At 43.5% G+C, this 16,930-nt stretch overlaps 1 protein-coding gene across 4 annotated transcripts in view; it reads left to right on the top strand.

The window, feature by feature from the left end:
- Rab3-GEF (Rab3 GDP-GTP exchange factor) overlaps positions 1-16,930 on the top strand; it is a 304,714-nt gene that overhangs the window by 41,576 nt on the left and 246,208 nt on the right. The gene's annotated exons all lie outside the window — the stretch shown is intronic.

The following is a 16,930-nucleotide window of genomic DNA, read 5'->3' as shown; positions in this document are numbered from 1 at the left end:
AAATTAATAATCAACATAAACGATTTGATTTCGTTTTGATATGGCAGAAAACGAAACAAAATCATTTCGTTAATTTGACATTCCTAACGTTAATACACGAAACGAAATGACTTTGTTTCGTTTATTAACGTTAATTATCATAACGAAATGATATCGGTTCGTTGGTTAAGCATGCCTGGCTAAATCACTGCCGAGCGGCGACCTGGAAAGGTATCTATCTTCCCTGCAAGCCAATCAGCGTCGGCCTTTGGAGCAGCTTTACTGCAAATAATATTGACATAAAGTTTTTATTAAGATTAAATCCATAATTCAATTTTAGTGAAGTTTTCAAAAATTAAGATACATTTTTAGTTACGGAGGTAACCGGTAAGAGGATTTCAATTCAAACTGTTTTATTGATTCAATTTTTGTGAATGATGGTACATTTTATACGTATGAAAACGCAAAAAGTCTGCATTTATTCTAAGACGAAACTGCTAGACTTTCATTTCAGTCATATTTATTTGCAATTTTTCACATATATATTAGCAACCTGCTGTTCATTTAGGATCAATGGCTCGAAGAAAAGAAAAAAAAAAACGATAAAATCAACCGAATTACGGGTCAATTCAATTTTTATCCATAACAAATGGCTCATGAATAAACTTTCCACAAATTGTTTATTCTGAATTAACAGTCAAATCAACAAAAAAGAAATATGCAAATAAAAAACGTTTTTCTAAAGATTTTGGATGTTGCTTTTTCTAGGCCTTAAGAAGATTAAGTTTTGTTCGCATTTTACGACATGTCATCAGGTCAAACGGCAACTTCATTCCAATGTTCTAAAAACGTATATATCGATACGAAAACAAAAATTCATGTTACTTATTTTCCAGATTTCCTGATACTCTTTGAGTCACTTTCTGGAACAAATCTACAATCGGCTTGACCGTTTCACTGGGGACTTTAAAACTTGGTGATTTAGTGCTTTATATCTTGACAGTTTTTTCACTAGTTGTAAGCTTGGTTTTGATAACCTCCCACCACTTGCTTAAAGCATCGATAATTATCAACAACATAAAAAAATTGTCATTTGGATCAGCATAAACGAGATGAACTCGAGTCCATGGTGCTGTTGGCATCGGCAATTTCTGCAGGGTACATTTTTTTTCTATAGTATCCTTTAACATTTTAAGCCAAAACACTGTTTGCATAAGTATATTTCCTGCTGTATGGTTTATATCCCCTGACATTTCTCATAAAAGCACAGAACTCTCTCGTGTGACCTTTTTCATTACCCAGATAATGTGATAGATGTGGCAACTCTGACACCAATAATAGCTGTAGCCTTAATCTGGCAAGCGCAGGATACGAACAACAAACGCGCTCAACTGTTTCTTCCTGCAACACATCTGCTGTTACTGACGGGGCCTAACTTATAAGCATGTGACGTCAGAAGGCAGTGTCCAGTAAGTTTGCCCATCGTAAGTCTTCTCTATTCAGAGTTACGAGACATTTTGTGAGTCTATTATCGTAGGGTTTGCGCATGATCTTTGAAATTTTGCAGCCCTGCGCTTTTGTCCACACATTTCCAGCTGAATGAATCGTGTGCAACTCTTGTCTCCTTTTGATTTCTCCCAAACGAATTGGGATGCCTAATCGTTGATTCAGCGAGTGCTGCATCCTTCCTTGCCAACTTATCGGCCTTTTGCTTACCTTATATCCCTTATGATCTGGAATCCAGGATAGATGTGTGGCCTAGCCTGAGCGAAGACTCCGCAATACTTCATTGCATTTCAGGACACTTCTTGACAAATTACTGTGTGAAATTATTGCATTAATCGCCGCCTGACTATCAACATATATATTAACGCGACGACGCCTCCTCAATAATTTATGCTGCTTTCTTCAAGTCTATAATGTATGCCTGAAAGACGCTGCGGTAATCTGGCAGTCTGTATGACCTTTTTATTCCTGGATCGACACACGCAGACTGGACCCATTCTGTTAATTTAGAACCACACGTGTACAGTATGTTCCGCCCTTACTACATCCTGACGCCAACCCTCAGGCTCAACTGTGGCCCAAGATCTCTTTCGAAGCTTAGGTAGGGGACCATACACTCTGTTTGCCCGATATAATATGGCGCTATACTTAACTTCCCATTTTAATTGTTATTTCATTTGATAAGTTATGCGCAATGTTTCCCCGATTTTTAATGAGAGCAAGAAATATTAAAACTCATAACTACATATACAGTATTTTGCAAAACAGAAGCAACAAATTTGTATATTGAAAGGCCTTACTTCCCGTGCAGGCTAGCACATCTCCAAGCCAAAAATGTAATTGGGTATAGTGGTTTGGGGATGTGCTCACCACCTCAAAAAGTTTTCAACAAATACAGTACTATTGCTTTTGTTTTGTACACCTCCAAACTAGGCGAACATCTCCATCTTGTGACTATAGGTACTGATTTGGATTGAACATGCTGCTTTTATTTAGCACAATAATGTATTTAAGTTAAAACTGAAAGTACTACTGAACACTGTGTAAGTGCTTGGAAATGTACAGTTTATATTAATCCAACCAGAAATTGCTTTATATCGGCCTTGACACAAATCTAACAAAAATACAATACTAAATTCATCACAATAGCAACAAAGCCAGCATAATACAGCGGAGATACAAATTGCACATCAAGTTGCTTCTCAACACATTTTAATATATACGCATATTATATATACTTTTGAGTTCTATGTTTTACATTCCGCTCCCCTCGCAGTTTTAGCAGTCAAAAGTATTACACGTAATGTATTTGTATACATAATATGCATGTATATATGTATGTGTATCGTTTTCATTGCTTTGATGTGATTGCATTGATTCAGCAAACGCCAAAGCACTGATGTCATATTTGCACTTATCCGAGAAAAATATTATTTATAATTTCAAAAAAACCACCAAAGAATGATCTTGAAAACTCACAAAAGTATTTGCATGAGCCACATACTCATCATGCACGCATACATATACATGCGTATTTGCTATTTTTCCTTGCTTTATATAAAGTCACTTTGATGTCTCGATTTTCAATAACCTTAATCAAGGGGAAAAACTTCCGATAGGTGACGCACGTATCGTGATATTTAAAAAACTCGAACGAATTTGAGAATTTTATGGTTGAGTTTTAAGTAACTTGGCGATAATCTAGATATCTGACACCTTGATAGCTTAGAGCCCAAAGAATATGTGATATTTAGGAATAAAATTTTGAGATCGATTTGTAAGTAACTCATGAGTTACAACCTTGAAACCTTACATACACATCATGGCAACGAGGCAATACAAAAGAGGCATGAGTAACAAGTATTTGTGAAAATCGATGTGTAAATATATAAGTGTACATATGCCTAGGAAAATAGGGTTCTTCAGTTAACTAAAGCTCACCCAGCGGCTGAAGTAAATCGACATCAGAGGTAACGTTATCAGAAAGAAATATTTTCGGACTTTCTGAGAAGACCTTCGTCGGCTTCTTATCGGGAACAACCGATACTAGGTTAGGTTAAGTTAGGTGGTAGCTGCCCTGATAAGGACAGCTCACTTGGACAACACGAAGATCCGTTGTGATACCACATACACCAAAAATAACGGTGACTTAGATCTAGCTACTTAGAGAATCGTTGGGTAGCAACGATAAAGCTCCGAATGATACCGATCTCAACTTTGGATAAATCCTCGGGAGATCCAAGTGAGTCGCGACCGAAGTACTTTCGCTTAGTTCTGGGAAAAGCTGGGCAATCAAGCATAAAGTGATTTGATCATTCCAGATAATCTTAATTGTAAAATAATTCGATGCAATCGCAAGCGAGGTCAGGCACTCCCAGACGACCCTCGATCGCACTGTAGTTGAGCTCAAGGCCTTGATAGCCGCTTGGCTATCAGAGTAGATGTTAAATTCCCTAACCGTAGTAGCACTGGATAGCATTCCATCCACCGCATCCTTAATCGCAGCAACTTCCGCTTGGAATACACTGCAGTGATCAGCCAACTTAAAATTGCCCCCCCCCCCCCCCCCCCAACCTTTCCATCCAGCTTCGACCCATCCGTGAACAAGTTAACCGGTCCCATGCCCCAGATTATTCCTCCACCCCACTCCTCTCTCGGTGGAATGACTAGGGTGAAGGTTGTATAGGGAGCATTTGTCGGCATATAAAACGTTCTGTCCGGGATAAAGTCGAAACTGGTAAGAAAGCTAGAGTGTCCGCGGTCAGAAAGCCCATATCCCATATCACGAAGCCTGACCAACGAAATTGCCCCGGCCGCCTTTCCAGCAATATCTACTGGGTATATGTGCAGCATGACGATCAGTGCCAAGGTAGGTGTGGTCTAAGAGCGCCACTGATACCGATCAGCGTGGTCCGTTTCACATACATTAAGATTTTGGAGGTGCTCGCCGTGTCCAGTGCTTTCCACCACACCAGCACCCCATATCACGAAGCCTGACCAACGAACTTGCCGCGGCCGCCTTTCCAACAATATCTACTGGGTATCTGTGCAGCATGACGTTCAGTGCCAAGGTAGGTGTGGTCTAAGAGCGCCACTGATACCGATCAGCGTCGTCCGTTTCACAGACATTAACATTTTGGATGTGCTCGCCGTGTCCAGTGCTTTCCACCAGACCAGCACCCCATATAGCAGAATCGGTTTGACCACCATCTCATAAAGCCAGTGTTCTACTCCTAGCGAGAATTCCCATCTCTTTCCGATAGCCCCTCTGCAGCAGTACAAGGCAATGGCGGCCTTCCTGGCCCGATCTTCCATATTGGGTCTCCAGGACAGTTTCTTGTCCAAAACAATCCCCAAATATTTTAACCTATCAGAAAGTACCAACGGTACCCCTCCAATCGAGGGAGCTCTGAAATCGGGCATCTTATATCTTCTTGTAAAGAGAACCAATTCCGTTTTTCCCGGGTTGACCGCCAATCCACATGGTTCAACCCACCTAGCGACAGTATCCAGGTAGCCCTGCAGAACATCGCGCAGGGTGCCCAGAAATTTGCCTCTGTCTAGGATAGCGAGGTCATCTGCATAGGCAACCACCCGACAACCATTGGCTTCCAGGTCCACAAGAAGCTCGTTGACTACCACAACCCAGAGGAGAGGAGATAGGACACCCCCTGCGGCGTGCCCCTGCACACCTTCCTCTTAATTATGGCCCCTCCCCACTCCACTGCGACAATTCTGCCGCATAGAAGTTTGCTAATAAATTCAACCAGAGCCGCCTCGACTCTTAAACCCACCAGAGCTCTTTCGATTGCCCCCGGTAAGACATTGTTAAAAGCCCACTCGATGTCTAGAAAGGCACACTAAGCTTACTCTTTGTGTTCTAGGGACCTCTATATTTGCTTTACAATCGAATTGAGAGCCATTTCCGTCGATCTGCCCTTGCAGTACGCATGCTGTGAAGCCGACAGTAACCCCCGAGGTATCCTTTCCCGTGGGTACAGGTCAATCAACCGCTCAAACATTTTAAGAAGAAACGACGAAAGAGTGATTGGTCTGAAATCCTTAGGTGATACATGAGAGCTTCTGCCGGCCTTCGGAATGAAAATAACCCTAACCGTGTTCCAAGACTTCGGGATATAGTTAATCCTGAGGCAGTTAGTGTAGATGATGGCCAACCAGTGGCAGGAAAACCCCAAAGACTTTAGAAGTTGCGCAGGAATGATTTCATCCGGGCCCGGAGAATTATAGGGCTTGAACGGCCCTATAGCCCACGTTATTTGACTTTCCCGTATTGGAATGGCAGGCACTTCTGCATGGCCAATTACCACCGACCATGCAGGCGAAGATCCCTGCGCAACTGGGACATCGGGAAAATGATTGTGCAGTAAAAGTTTTAGGGACTCCTCGCTTCTCATCGACCAGTCCCCACAATCATCTCTCTGATACCCCAGAGGAGCGAGATTCCTAGAAAGTATTTTTCTTAGCCTCACGGATTCATTGCAGCCTTCTGCGTTTTCGCAGAAGCTTCGCCATGCATCTTGCTTGGCTATCCTTATTTCATATTTATAAATCCCCAGACTCACCTTATAGAGTTCCCAGTTCGAGGGTAATTTACTCCTCCTGGCTCTGTTGAAGAGCCGCCGAATGGACGCTCCTAGGTAGTCAAGAGAATCCGACCACCAGGGCGGCTTGCCTTTCCCCCTGTAAGTTTTCAATGGGCAGGACAGTTTAAAGGCTCTATTGCTTGCCGAGGTCAAGTTTTCCACCAGAACGTCTATCTCAGATTCGGACAGGCCCGAACTAACGGTAGGCGCCGCAGGTAACAGCTCTCCCAGCTTCCTACAATACAAGTCCCAGTTAGTACTTTTCGGCGCTTCCCAAGGCCGTCGGTTCTATGTACCGGGGCGGCTCGGGATTTTTCCCGACCAAGGACTGCCATTTCAGAGTAACCCCATTTAATTTGTTGCGTCCCTCCCACAAATGGTCATCCTCCCAGTAGCTCCTTGCAGCGGGACTGCTCCATATTCTCTTCCTCCTGTAAGGTATCGAACCCAATCCGGGTCCGTCTCCTGACCCCGGTCCTGAGAAATGGTTTTGCTGCATCTGCCACCTCGGCTCGTTTCATTCCCGCCGGTAGAATTCCCGAAATTCGGCCCCACTTCCCGGCAGAGGCCGCAAGTTTAGCGAGAGAACGTGACCTTATAAGACAGCTCGATCCCGGCGATCCCCGAATAAGGGATATAAACCAACGCATCAGATTGCTTGTTGATGAACAAAAGCGGGCGAAATAGGAGGAGTACCTAAGCGGCTGTAACATCTCTGCCTGTGTGGGTAAACTTTAGTCCACTGTAAAGTCCCTATCGAATCCGCTTAGGCACAATGACAAAGTTTCCATCGCCTTTGGCGACAAAGTGCTATCGGATGCGAAAAAATGCGCGAGCGCTTTCTGCCGACAATACATAATGCATTCTAGGGTCGCAAAAATAGACGGAGGGCCAACAGACACGCACGTAAATATGAGTTTAGCGCGTCACCAATTACCATCACCACCAAAGAGGTTGAGGATGCCATCGGTCATGCTAAACTATCCAAAGCAGTGGGCCCAGACGGCATAGCCATGCCGATGCTTAAAAGCCTAGGGAAAGAGGGTTTCAAATATTTAGCACATGTCTTCAACCTGTCTCTTTCCACCTTTGTCATACCCGAAAAATGGAAAATGGCCAAGGTGGTCCCGCTACTAAAGCCTGGGAAACCAGCTAACATAGGAGAGTCATATCGCCAGTAGCCAAGGCGCTTGAAGCCATTTTGCTCCCCTACTTCAAAGCAAATTTGCAGCTAGCCTGTCATCAGCATGGCTTTAGAAAACTCCATAGCACCACCACCGCGCTAAATGCCATTAGCACCCAGATAAATTGTGGTTTAAATCAGAAGCCCCACCATAGAACAGTACTCGTAGCGCTAGACCAATCAAAAGCTTTTGATACGGTCAACCATGGCACGTTACTGCAAGACTTGGAAGGGTCTACCCTTCCCCATGATTTAAAAGGTGGACCGCAAATTACCTGGGTGGTCGGCAGGCATCGGTGCAATTCAGAAACGTAATATCAAAGTCAAGAAGAATTAAACAAGGGGTGCCACAGGGTGGTGTCCTATCCCCACTTTTGTTTAATTTTTACATATCAAAACTACCTTCGCCACCAGAAAGAGTTACTATCGTTTCTTACGCCGATGACTGCACAATAATGGCCACATGCCCGGGCCGAAAGATCGATGAGCTTTGATCTCTCCAGTTTTTCGCCTCGCGAAACCTGGCATTATCACCGACTAAATCATCCGCGACCTTATTTACAACTTGGACGTCCCAAATGTCGACCATTTTGAATATTCACGTCGATGGCACTACGCTACCGACTGTCCTACACCCCAAAATCTTGGGTGTGACGTTTGATCAGGATCTACATTTTGGTGAGCACGCAGCCGCAATTGTTCCGAAAATCCAGAGCCGTAATAAAATCCTCAAATCCCTTGCTGGCAGTACTTGGGGAAAAGACAAAGAAACGCTCATTACCACATACAACGCAATTGGCCAGCCGTTTGCGTGCTACGCGTCCCCTATATGGTCGCCAAGCCTAAATATTGCCCAGTGGAAGAAGCTACAGGCCTGCCAAAATACTGCGCTCAGAACCGCCACGGGCTGCCTTCTTATGTCCTTAGAACACCGTCTACATAATGAGGCGAGAATACTCCCCATCAGGGAGAGAAATGAGATGCTAACCACACAGTTCCTGTTGAATACCCAGTGTTTAGGGGGTGGCAATACAAATTTACCTTCTTGTATCTGTACGTGCTGGCTGCTGTGGATACGGCGATGGCTGGACACAGCGATGCCAACGATGGGGGTATGTTGGTATGGTTGAGTACGATAACGGTGGCGAATGGATGGCAATATGTCCCTGCTGCTAACGCAGAGTTTCACTCTGGTTTATTGGAGGTTCTCTTTGTGCACTGAGATTATGTAAAAAGGGACGCTGGTAACCGAACGCGTCTCAACTGGCGAAACTATGCTTTCGACATGAATAAAAAGGGCACTTTATGAAATTTAAAATTATTTCGTTTTAATAAAAAAGGGTTTGTACAATTCTTTTTGTGTCACACCGAGATGGTCAAAATTTGCGAATGAATAAAAAAAATGTAAAAAGAAATGTCAAAACAAATATATATATATGTACATACGTACATGTCACTGTCAACTCATCAGTTGGCGTTGCCAGAGGGGCGAAATACAAATTGGTATAAAACTTACCTCAACTGATGAGTATAAGTGATGACTATTAAGGATCATGATGGCTATACATATTCAATGTATAAATAATTCTAGTATACATTTTTACATGTATGTAGCTTACAAATAAAAGGTACATATAAATTCAATAATTCAATTAAAATTCATGATAAATTCATTTAAATTCATTTTGTTTGAATGAAAAAATATGGTTGGCTGCGGACGACTGCGGCAGTCGCTCAGCCATCGTCCCCGCCCTAGGCGCGTTCAGCGGCTAGAGCCTCCTGTAGCTCCTTAAGGGTCCGCAATGCATCTCGCACGAGGATTTGGGACACTCTTCCTCTAGCGTTGGCGGTCTGCAGCCCTTGTGCGGTGCATCGAATGGTGCGTCGTGCGATGCTGGGTGCTGCTGAGGGAATGCTGTTTCCCGGGCGAGAACGGGGTTGCCCGGTGGCGGCAGGGGGTGCCGGTACGGCGGATCTGCCAGGCCGGGGTGCCTGGATGGCGCGCTGGGCGCTTGGGGTAGCGTCCCGCCGATGGAGTAGGGAGTGATGTCGCGCTCCACAGATCCGGCATCTGTCGTACGAGCTGCACTCGCTGGTGATGTGAGCAATTCAGGCAAAACTTATGGGCTCGTGCAAGCATCCATCTCTGGGGTGGTTTCATTTTTTTGAATATGACGTAGTTCCGAAGAGCGTGCTGACGGGTGCATATGCGGCACCGTCGGTAATCCGTTATTAGTGTCGAGCTGCGTGATTCATTGGCGCGGTTGGGAGCAACGATCTCCGACCGCACTGGTCTTCGTGACGACGACTGATTTGCACGATCCATAGCGATCTGTAATTACAGTTTTAAAAGTATTTTAGTGGAGAGAAATACTGATACAGGGGATTTCAGCTGGCATTATGTTGCAAAATACGACATATTAGTGACGGTGATGTGGTAAGAGTGGACAGAGGTGGTTTGAGAGTAGCTACGAATTCTCCGGGGTTGCCCGAGAGGGTGGGCGTTCAGTCTGAGGGAGGAAACAGAGCTTGACAAGTGGTCGTGTGAGGGTGCCGGTTTGAGTACGAACGTCAACAACACGTATATGGCCGTCAGGTCCGGGATGTATTTTTTCAATGCGTCCAAGGCGCCATTCAGTCGGGGGAAGTGAGTCGTCGTGAATGCAGACACACTCACCGACCTTGGGTTCGGGTTGTGGATTTTTCCACTTTCTTCCTTCCACCTTTTGCTGAACTGATGATGTAAGCTTTTTACCCTGTCCCATCGGTTTATAAGAGATAAATCCGCGTGATCCACTTCAGGGATAGCGAGGAGGGGGCCACCTCTGAGAAAGTGGCCGGGGGTCAGCGCGGTAAACTCGGTGGGATCTTGGGACAAAGGTGAGATAGGACGAGAGTTTAATACGGCATCAATTCTTACCAAGAGGGTGGTAAATTCTTCAAATGTGAACTTGTGGGCTCCTGCAGTCCTCTTGAAGTGCAGTTTGAAACTCTTCACTGCAGACTCCCACAAGCCGCCCATGTGGGGAGCTCTGGGCGGAATGAATTTCCAATTAATGCCCTGGGGAGAGTATTTTGCGATTACTTCTTGAGAGGCAGTTTTCATGAAGTCAACGAACTCTTTTTCTGTCGCTCTTTTAGCTCCAATAAACGTTTTGCCGTTGTCACTCATCATTGTGGCAGGATATCCACGACGTCCGACGAAGCGAGCGAATGCTGCGAGAAAGGCATTTGTTGTTAGGTCCGAGCACAGCTCAAGGTGGACATCTTTTGTCACGAAACAGACAAAAACGGCCACGTAGCCTTTCAGTAAGTTGTGAGACCTTAGCAAGGAGGCTTTTATTTGAAAAGGCCCCGCAAAGTCGACACCGGTAGTGGTAAAAGGCGGAGCGTATGTGCATCGTTCCGGGGGCAAGGCCGCCATGATTTGCGATCGCATTTGCTGCTTGTGGAGGGTACAAGTTTTGCACTGATGTATGCATCTCTTTATGAGGGGTTTGAGTCGTGGAATATAGAGATCCTGTCTGAGGCATTGCTGCATTAGACGTATTTCGGCGTGGAAGAGAAGTTCGTGGAGATACTGTGTATAGAGGACAGCGAATCTAGATTTTTATGGGATAATAACGGGATGTTTTTCATTGTAAGTCAACGTCGAATGAACTAATATACCATGAACCCTGAGGAGCCCGTTTTCATCGAGGTATGGGTTGAGGGTTAGTAGAGAGCTTCTTTTATCAATGGGTTTTGCATTTTCCAAGCATGCTCTTTCGCGTGCAAAATATCGGGTTTGCGTTAACGTCACAAGTTTATTTTTCGTTTGCAGAGATCTTCATGAGACAGAGAGGGAGTGTGAGCGGGTTTAATGCCTCGAATTCGGTCCTTGAGATTATTAATGAACCTGAAGGCATATGCCATGACCCTGAGGGCGCGAGGAAAAGAGGAAAATCGATCCAATACATCGGGGTCATCTTCAGCTGAGTATAGTGCTTCGACTCGGCGCATTTCAGGCGGGTTGATGCTGCGGGTAGATGGGTTTGGCCAAGCTTCGGGGGGCTGGGCCAGCCACGCAGGGCCATTCCACCACAGCGAAGAATTTGCCAAGTCCATGCGTTTGCATCCTCTTGTGCCCATATCTGCTGGATTGTCGCGACTGCCTACATGCTTCCAGGAGGCGCTTCCGACGAGATCCATAATTTCAGCTGTTCGATTGGATACGAAAGTTTTCCAAGCGTGGGGAGGCTTTTCGAGCCATGCTAACACAATTTCCGAGTCAGACCACATGTAAAGATTTTTAAGAGAGAGCTGGAGATGGGATTTTACGACGGCGATTAGTCGGGCAAGGAGTAGAGCTGCACATAGTTCTAGTCTTGGAAGACTGGTAGTGCGAAGAGGGGCAACCTTGCCTTTAGCGACCAGAAGGTGGGACGACGTGGTGGCACGGTGGGTTGTTCGCAGATATATAGTGGCGCAATATGCCTTTTCTGACACATCGCAGAAGCCATGCAGTTCAACCTGCTGGTTCGGGATGTAGTCAACCCATCGAGGTATCTTTATATTTGAGATGTTGGGTAAATTTTTTGCGAACTGCGTCCATTTAATGAAGCGGAGGGGCTTCACTGGTTCGTCCCAGCCAGTTCCGTCTATCCATAGCTCTTGGAGTAAAATCTTGGCCTGAATCATAATCGGCGTAAGCCACCCTGCGGGGTCAAAAAGTTTTGCGACCGAGGAGAGAATTTGTCGTTTCGTACTAGCGGACGAGAGGGGTATTGAGTCCACTGTATACGAAAACTTGTCGGTCAGAGCGTTCCACTGTATGCCGAGAGTTTTGGTGTTGCTTGCTTTCTCGAATTCCGAAAGATTGGTATCTAGCAAGTCCTCTTCTTTGATGTTTTTTATTATACTGGGGTGATTGGCCGTTATTTTCCGTAATGGAAATCCTGCTAACGCTAACACTTGGATGACTTGGGAGAGAGATGTTTCAGCAGAGAGAATTTCATGGCTGCCAGAGAGAATGTCATCTACATATGTTTCTTTCGTCAAAACAGGGACGGCTTTGGGGAAAGTTTCTTCTACATCTTTGGCCAGTTGGTGAAGAGTACGTATGGCGAGGTAGGGGGCACAGTTCACACCAAATGTGACTGTTTTCAGACGATAGTCTTTTATGGGGTCGCTCGGAGATGAGCGAAAGACGATCCTCTGATAGTCTCTGTCGTCTTCATGCATTATGATTTGACGCTACATTTTCTCTACGTCTCCGTTAAAAACAAATTGGTAGGTACGCCACTTGAGAATCAGAAGCATCAGATCGGGCTGGAGGGTAGGGCCGGTATAAAGAACGTTGTTAAGCGCATGTCCAGATGCCGACTTTTTTGAGGCGTTAAACACGACCCGCACCTTTGATGTCTTTTTCTCGGGTTTGACAACTGCGTGATGAGGAAGATAAAATGAGAGGCATTTTCCTCCGTCAAATTTTTCATAGGAGCCGGTTTCCTCCATATGATCGAGGGTGAGGTATTCTTCTAGAACACTATCATATTGAGTCTTTAAATCCCCTTTATTGTGGAAACTTCTCTCCATTCCAAGAAACTGGCTTAGAGCTGAAGACCGAGAGTGGGATAATGAGATTGACTCTGGGAAGCTGGGTTTAAACGGCAGCCTTACGATATAACGGCCGTTATCGTCGCGTGAGGTTGTGGCTGCGTAGAAATTCTCGCAAAACTCGTCTTCTGGGGTTATTTGGGGTTTGGTGGGAACTTCCTCCAATTCCCAGAATTTACGCAATAGAGAGTTGAGATCTTCGTTCGACACTTCTGACACTTGCATGCAGAAAGCGTTTACCATCACAGGGGCTCTACCGCTCAGAATCCATCCAAAAATGGGTTTCTGCGCTAGAAGATGGGGGGAAAGTTTCTCTACGCCATTTTGGATGATTTGCGGTATTACATCACTGCCTAGGACGAGATCTATTTGCGAGGGGGAGTGACAGTTCGAGTCTGCGAGGTTGAGGTGTGCCCATTTTGCTTGAAGCTCGCTAGTGAGCTTTAGCGAGGGGAGCGTTTTTGTTAGCCGGGGTAATACTATTGCCTCTGCACTTATTCTGGTTTTAAAATCGGGGGATACCAAAGTCAGAGAGCACAATTTGTTTGAGGTCTGAACTACCTTGCCGCCCATCCCTGATATTTCAAATCTAGATGGTTTGAATGGGAGCTTGAGTCTATCTTGGGCTCTGGTAGAGATAAAGGTTCGTTCAGATCCCTGATCCACAAGAGCTCTTAGTTTAAAAATTTCTCCTTTATGCTCTACGGGAACGATAGCCGTGGGTAAAATTATTTCACAATCGTTTTCGGAATAAAACGATTGCACTTGGCTTTTCTGCGAGCATGAAGGGCTTTCATCCAGAGCATTGGCTTGATCGAGAGTATTACCCGGTGAGACTGTGGAATTCGTGGTCGTGGCTTGTGAGGCTGTTCTTTGCAATCGTGAGGGTTGTCTTTTCGGCACTTCAGATGTGTCTTCGTGAAGAACTGAGTTGTGCTGATCTTGACATTGATTGCAAGTTTGAGTACTGGAACAGTCTTTCAATATGTGTGACTGAGAGAGGCAATTGAAACACATATTGTTTTCTCTCACAAACCTTCTGCGATCAGAGGTCGACAGCTTCTTAAATTTGAAGCAACCTATAAGGGGTGAGATGAGGTTTTACACATAGCGCACTTGTACATTGTTCGCTGCTCTGTCATATGAGACTGGGTGTGGGAGGTCGATCTATTTTGAAAGGGATACGACTGCTGGGGTTTGAATGATGGCCTAGCTTGTGGGGTGGCTTTAAATTTATTTGGTCGCCATTGATCGACTCGCTCTATGACTTCATATCGAGTTGTGAGGAACTGGTCCATTTGAGACCAGTTAGGAAGTTCTCTTCTTGAAGTCAGAGACTGCTCCCATAACGTGACTGTATTTTCAGGGAGTTTAGAGGTCACGAGATAAATAAGTATGGGGTCCCAGTTATCTGTGGACACCTGTTGCGTGGCGAGAATCTGAATACAATTATTTACTGAGGATTGCAATTTTTGGATGTCTTCACTGTTTTCCGTAGTGATAGTTTTTAAGTTCATCAGGGCCCGTATTTGGTTATCTACGAGAACTCGTCTGTTTTCGTATCGGGACTTTAGGGCAAAGTTGTCGTCAGTCAAGGGGAATTGATTGACTATTTGAGCTGCCTTTCCTTGGGTTTTGTATCTGAGGTGATACAATTTTTGCGCTTGGGAGAGTTTGGGATGGTTAATATAAACGGCTGTGAACATGTCACGAAATGAGGGCCATTTTTCATAACCACCATAAAATATTTCGGTATCGCAGGGAGGGATTTTTAGCGAAATACCGGAGTTGTCGGATGGACCGGGTGTGACGGTAGGGGGCGCGGGTGCATTTGCTTGTTTAAGCAACTGAAGCTGGTCTTCTATCTGGGCTTTTGTGTCTTCATACGCTATGAGACAGGACCTGTATGTGCTATTTGCAGATGTTGGAAAATCTTCGGGCAGGTCCTCATCTGGGGTTTCGACAATTTTATCGAAAGCGTGTTGGACTCTATTCCAGAATTTTTCTATATTCGAGTTTTTTATTTTGAGGGAAGACTCAGTGTTGTCTTGGAGGGACATCGACCTAAACCGTGCACAATATTCCATAAAATTGTCCGTTTCGGTTGTAAATTTTTTGGGGGCAGACGAGATTTTAAATCTTTTAACTCCTTTAGTTTTGGAGCCACCTTTTTTGGTTTCATCGTCACTCATTTTGAACTTAGTTTTATGACGCTTAGAGTCGAGAGTTAATAAAGTTTAACTAAGAGAGAGAAAAACTTTTTTTTTTTTTTTGAGTAGAGAGTATTTGCTTTTAACTATGTGAGGGAGTTACGTTTAAATATTCACGTTAAATAGCAAGAGAGAATAATTTTCAAAACCAAAAAAAAAGTTTTTAAGTTAAATTTATTTGGGGGTGAGACTGAGAAAATTTTACCACTGTGCTGCGTTTGCACTATATTTAATATATTTAATATATGTATATGAGGGTGGTTTAAATATACGTGGGAAAAATTATGTGAAATATATGTATATATACATATTAAAAGTATCTCGGGGGTAAATTATAATAATTTTGATACGTGAAATTAATTCGTATGAGATTATCTAAAAAATGTGTTTTTTTTTTTTTGTGTTTTCGGTGTGACTTAGAGGAGTCTTATTTAGCTTCGATTTGTTGGACTGTAGAGGCTTTGAGGAGAGAGAAATTAGTAGCTTATCGAAATTCTTAATGGGGATTGAGAATTTATAGCGTGCAAATTTAATGTGAGAAAAGTGCTATTACACGCACTGCACCACTCTTGTACCACTGTGGACGAGATTTTATTTCACCGCTTGTCGTTTTCTTTCTTTGGTATATCCGTATGTAAGTATACGCAAGTATGGAGATTTACAAATGTTTTTTGCGTTTTATATTAATTAAAATGGGGAGAAATCAGAAGTTAGCAGAGGTTGTGCAATATATTTAATTAACGACAAGAGATATTTTAATTTAAAATGAGAAAATTTTAAATTATTAAGAGATTTGTCGCATTAAAATATAAGGGGTGCTTTTAGCAAGTGTGCCCACTGTAGCTAACTACTGAGTTTTTCTTATTTTGCTTTGCACATATACCGTACTGAGTTTTGCAATATGGGGTTATTGCTATATGTATATATATATATGTATATATATGTATATATATATATATATATATATATACGAAATGGTATGTGCAAATTTGGTGGGAACTTGAGAAGGTTTGGCGGGAAATGAGGATTATTGGCGGGAATCACCAATCCTCGAGAGTCAAATTTTTCTTTAATTTTCTCGTTTATGTTCTTCGCCGCAACAGGAAGTGGGTATTAAATTTGATTTAATACTCACGGTTTTTGGCAAATGGGTATTTATTGTTTTTCCTGCGCTGTTTTCCCTAGTGGCGTCGAAGGACCACTGTTTAGGGGAGCAGTACAAAATTTACCTTCCTTTTTCTGCTTGTGGGATATAGCTGTGGTAAGGTTATGATGATGGTGGTGGTGATTTGATGGATTATGGTGGCGGTGGCACTAGATCCCTTTTTGCTAGCATGCACAATTTAAAGGGTTCTGATTGCAAAGGGGGGTTTCTCTGGTATGGCTATTATTTACCAAGAAGCACTTATCAAAGGCAACGAGTATTTTAGTAATAACAAATTTATCACGTAACTTTATCTAGGCCGCGAATTTCAATGGCTTTATAATAATTTATTTGGTTTTCACAGAGTCACACGAGTAGAGTACAAATTTCGAGTAAGTAATAAAATATAAAAACAAATGTCAAAACAAATATATATATATGTACATACGTACATGTCACTGTCAACTCATCAGTTGGGGTTGCCAGAGGGGCGAAATACAAATTGGTATAAAACTTACCTCAACTGATGAGTATATGTGATGACTATTAAGGATCATGATGGCTATACATATTCAATGTATAAATAATTCTAGTATACATTTTTACATGTATGTAGCTTACAAATAAAAGCTACATATAAATTCAATAATTCAATTAAAATTCATGATAAATTCATTTAAATTCATTTTGTTTGAAAGAAAAAATA

The sequence above is a fragment of the Eurosta solidaginis genome, chromosome 4 (assembly GCF_040869045.1).
Source record: "Eurosta solidaginis isolate ZX-2024a chromosome 4, ASM4086904v1, whole genome shotgun sequence".
Classification (NCBI taxonomy): Eukaryota; Metazoa; Arthropoda; class Insecta; order Diptera; family Tephritidae; genus Eurosta; species Eurosta solidaginis.
Note: the sequence above shows the minus strand (reverse complement) of the source record. Positions and strands in the feature narration are given on the sequence as shown.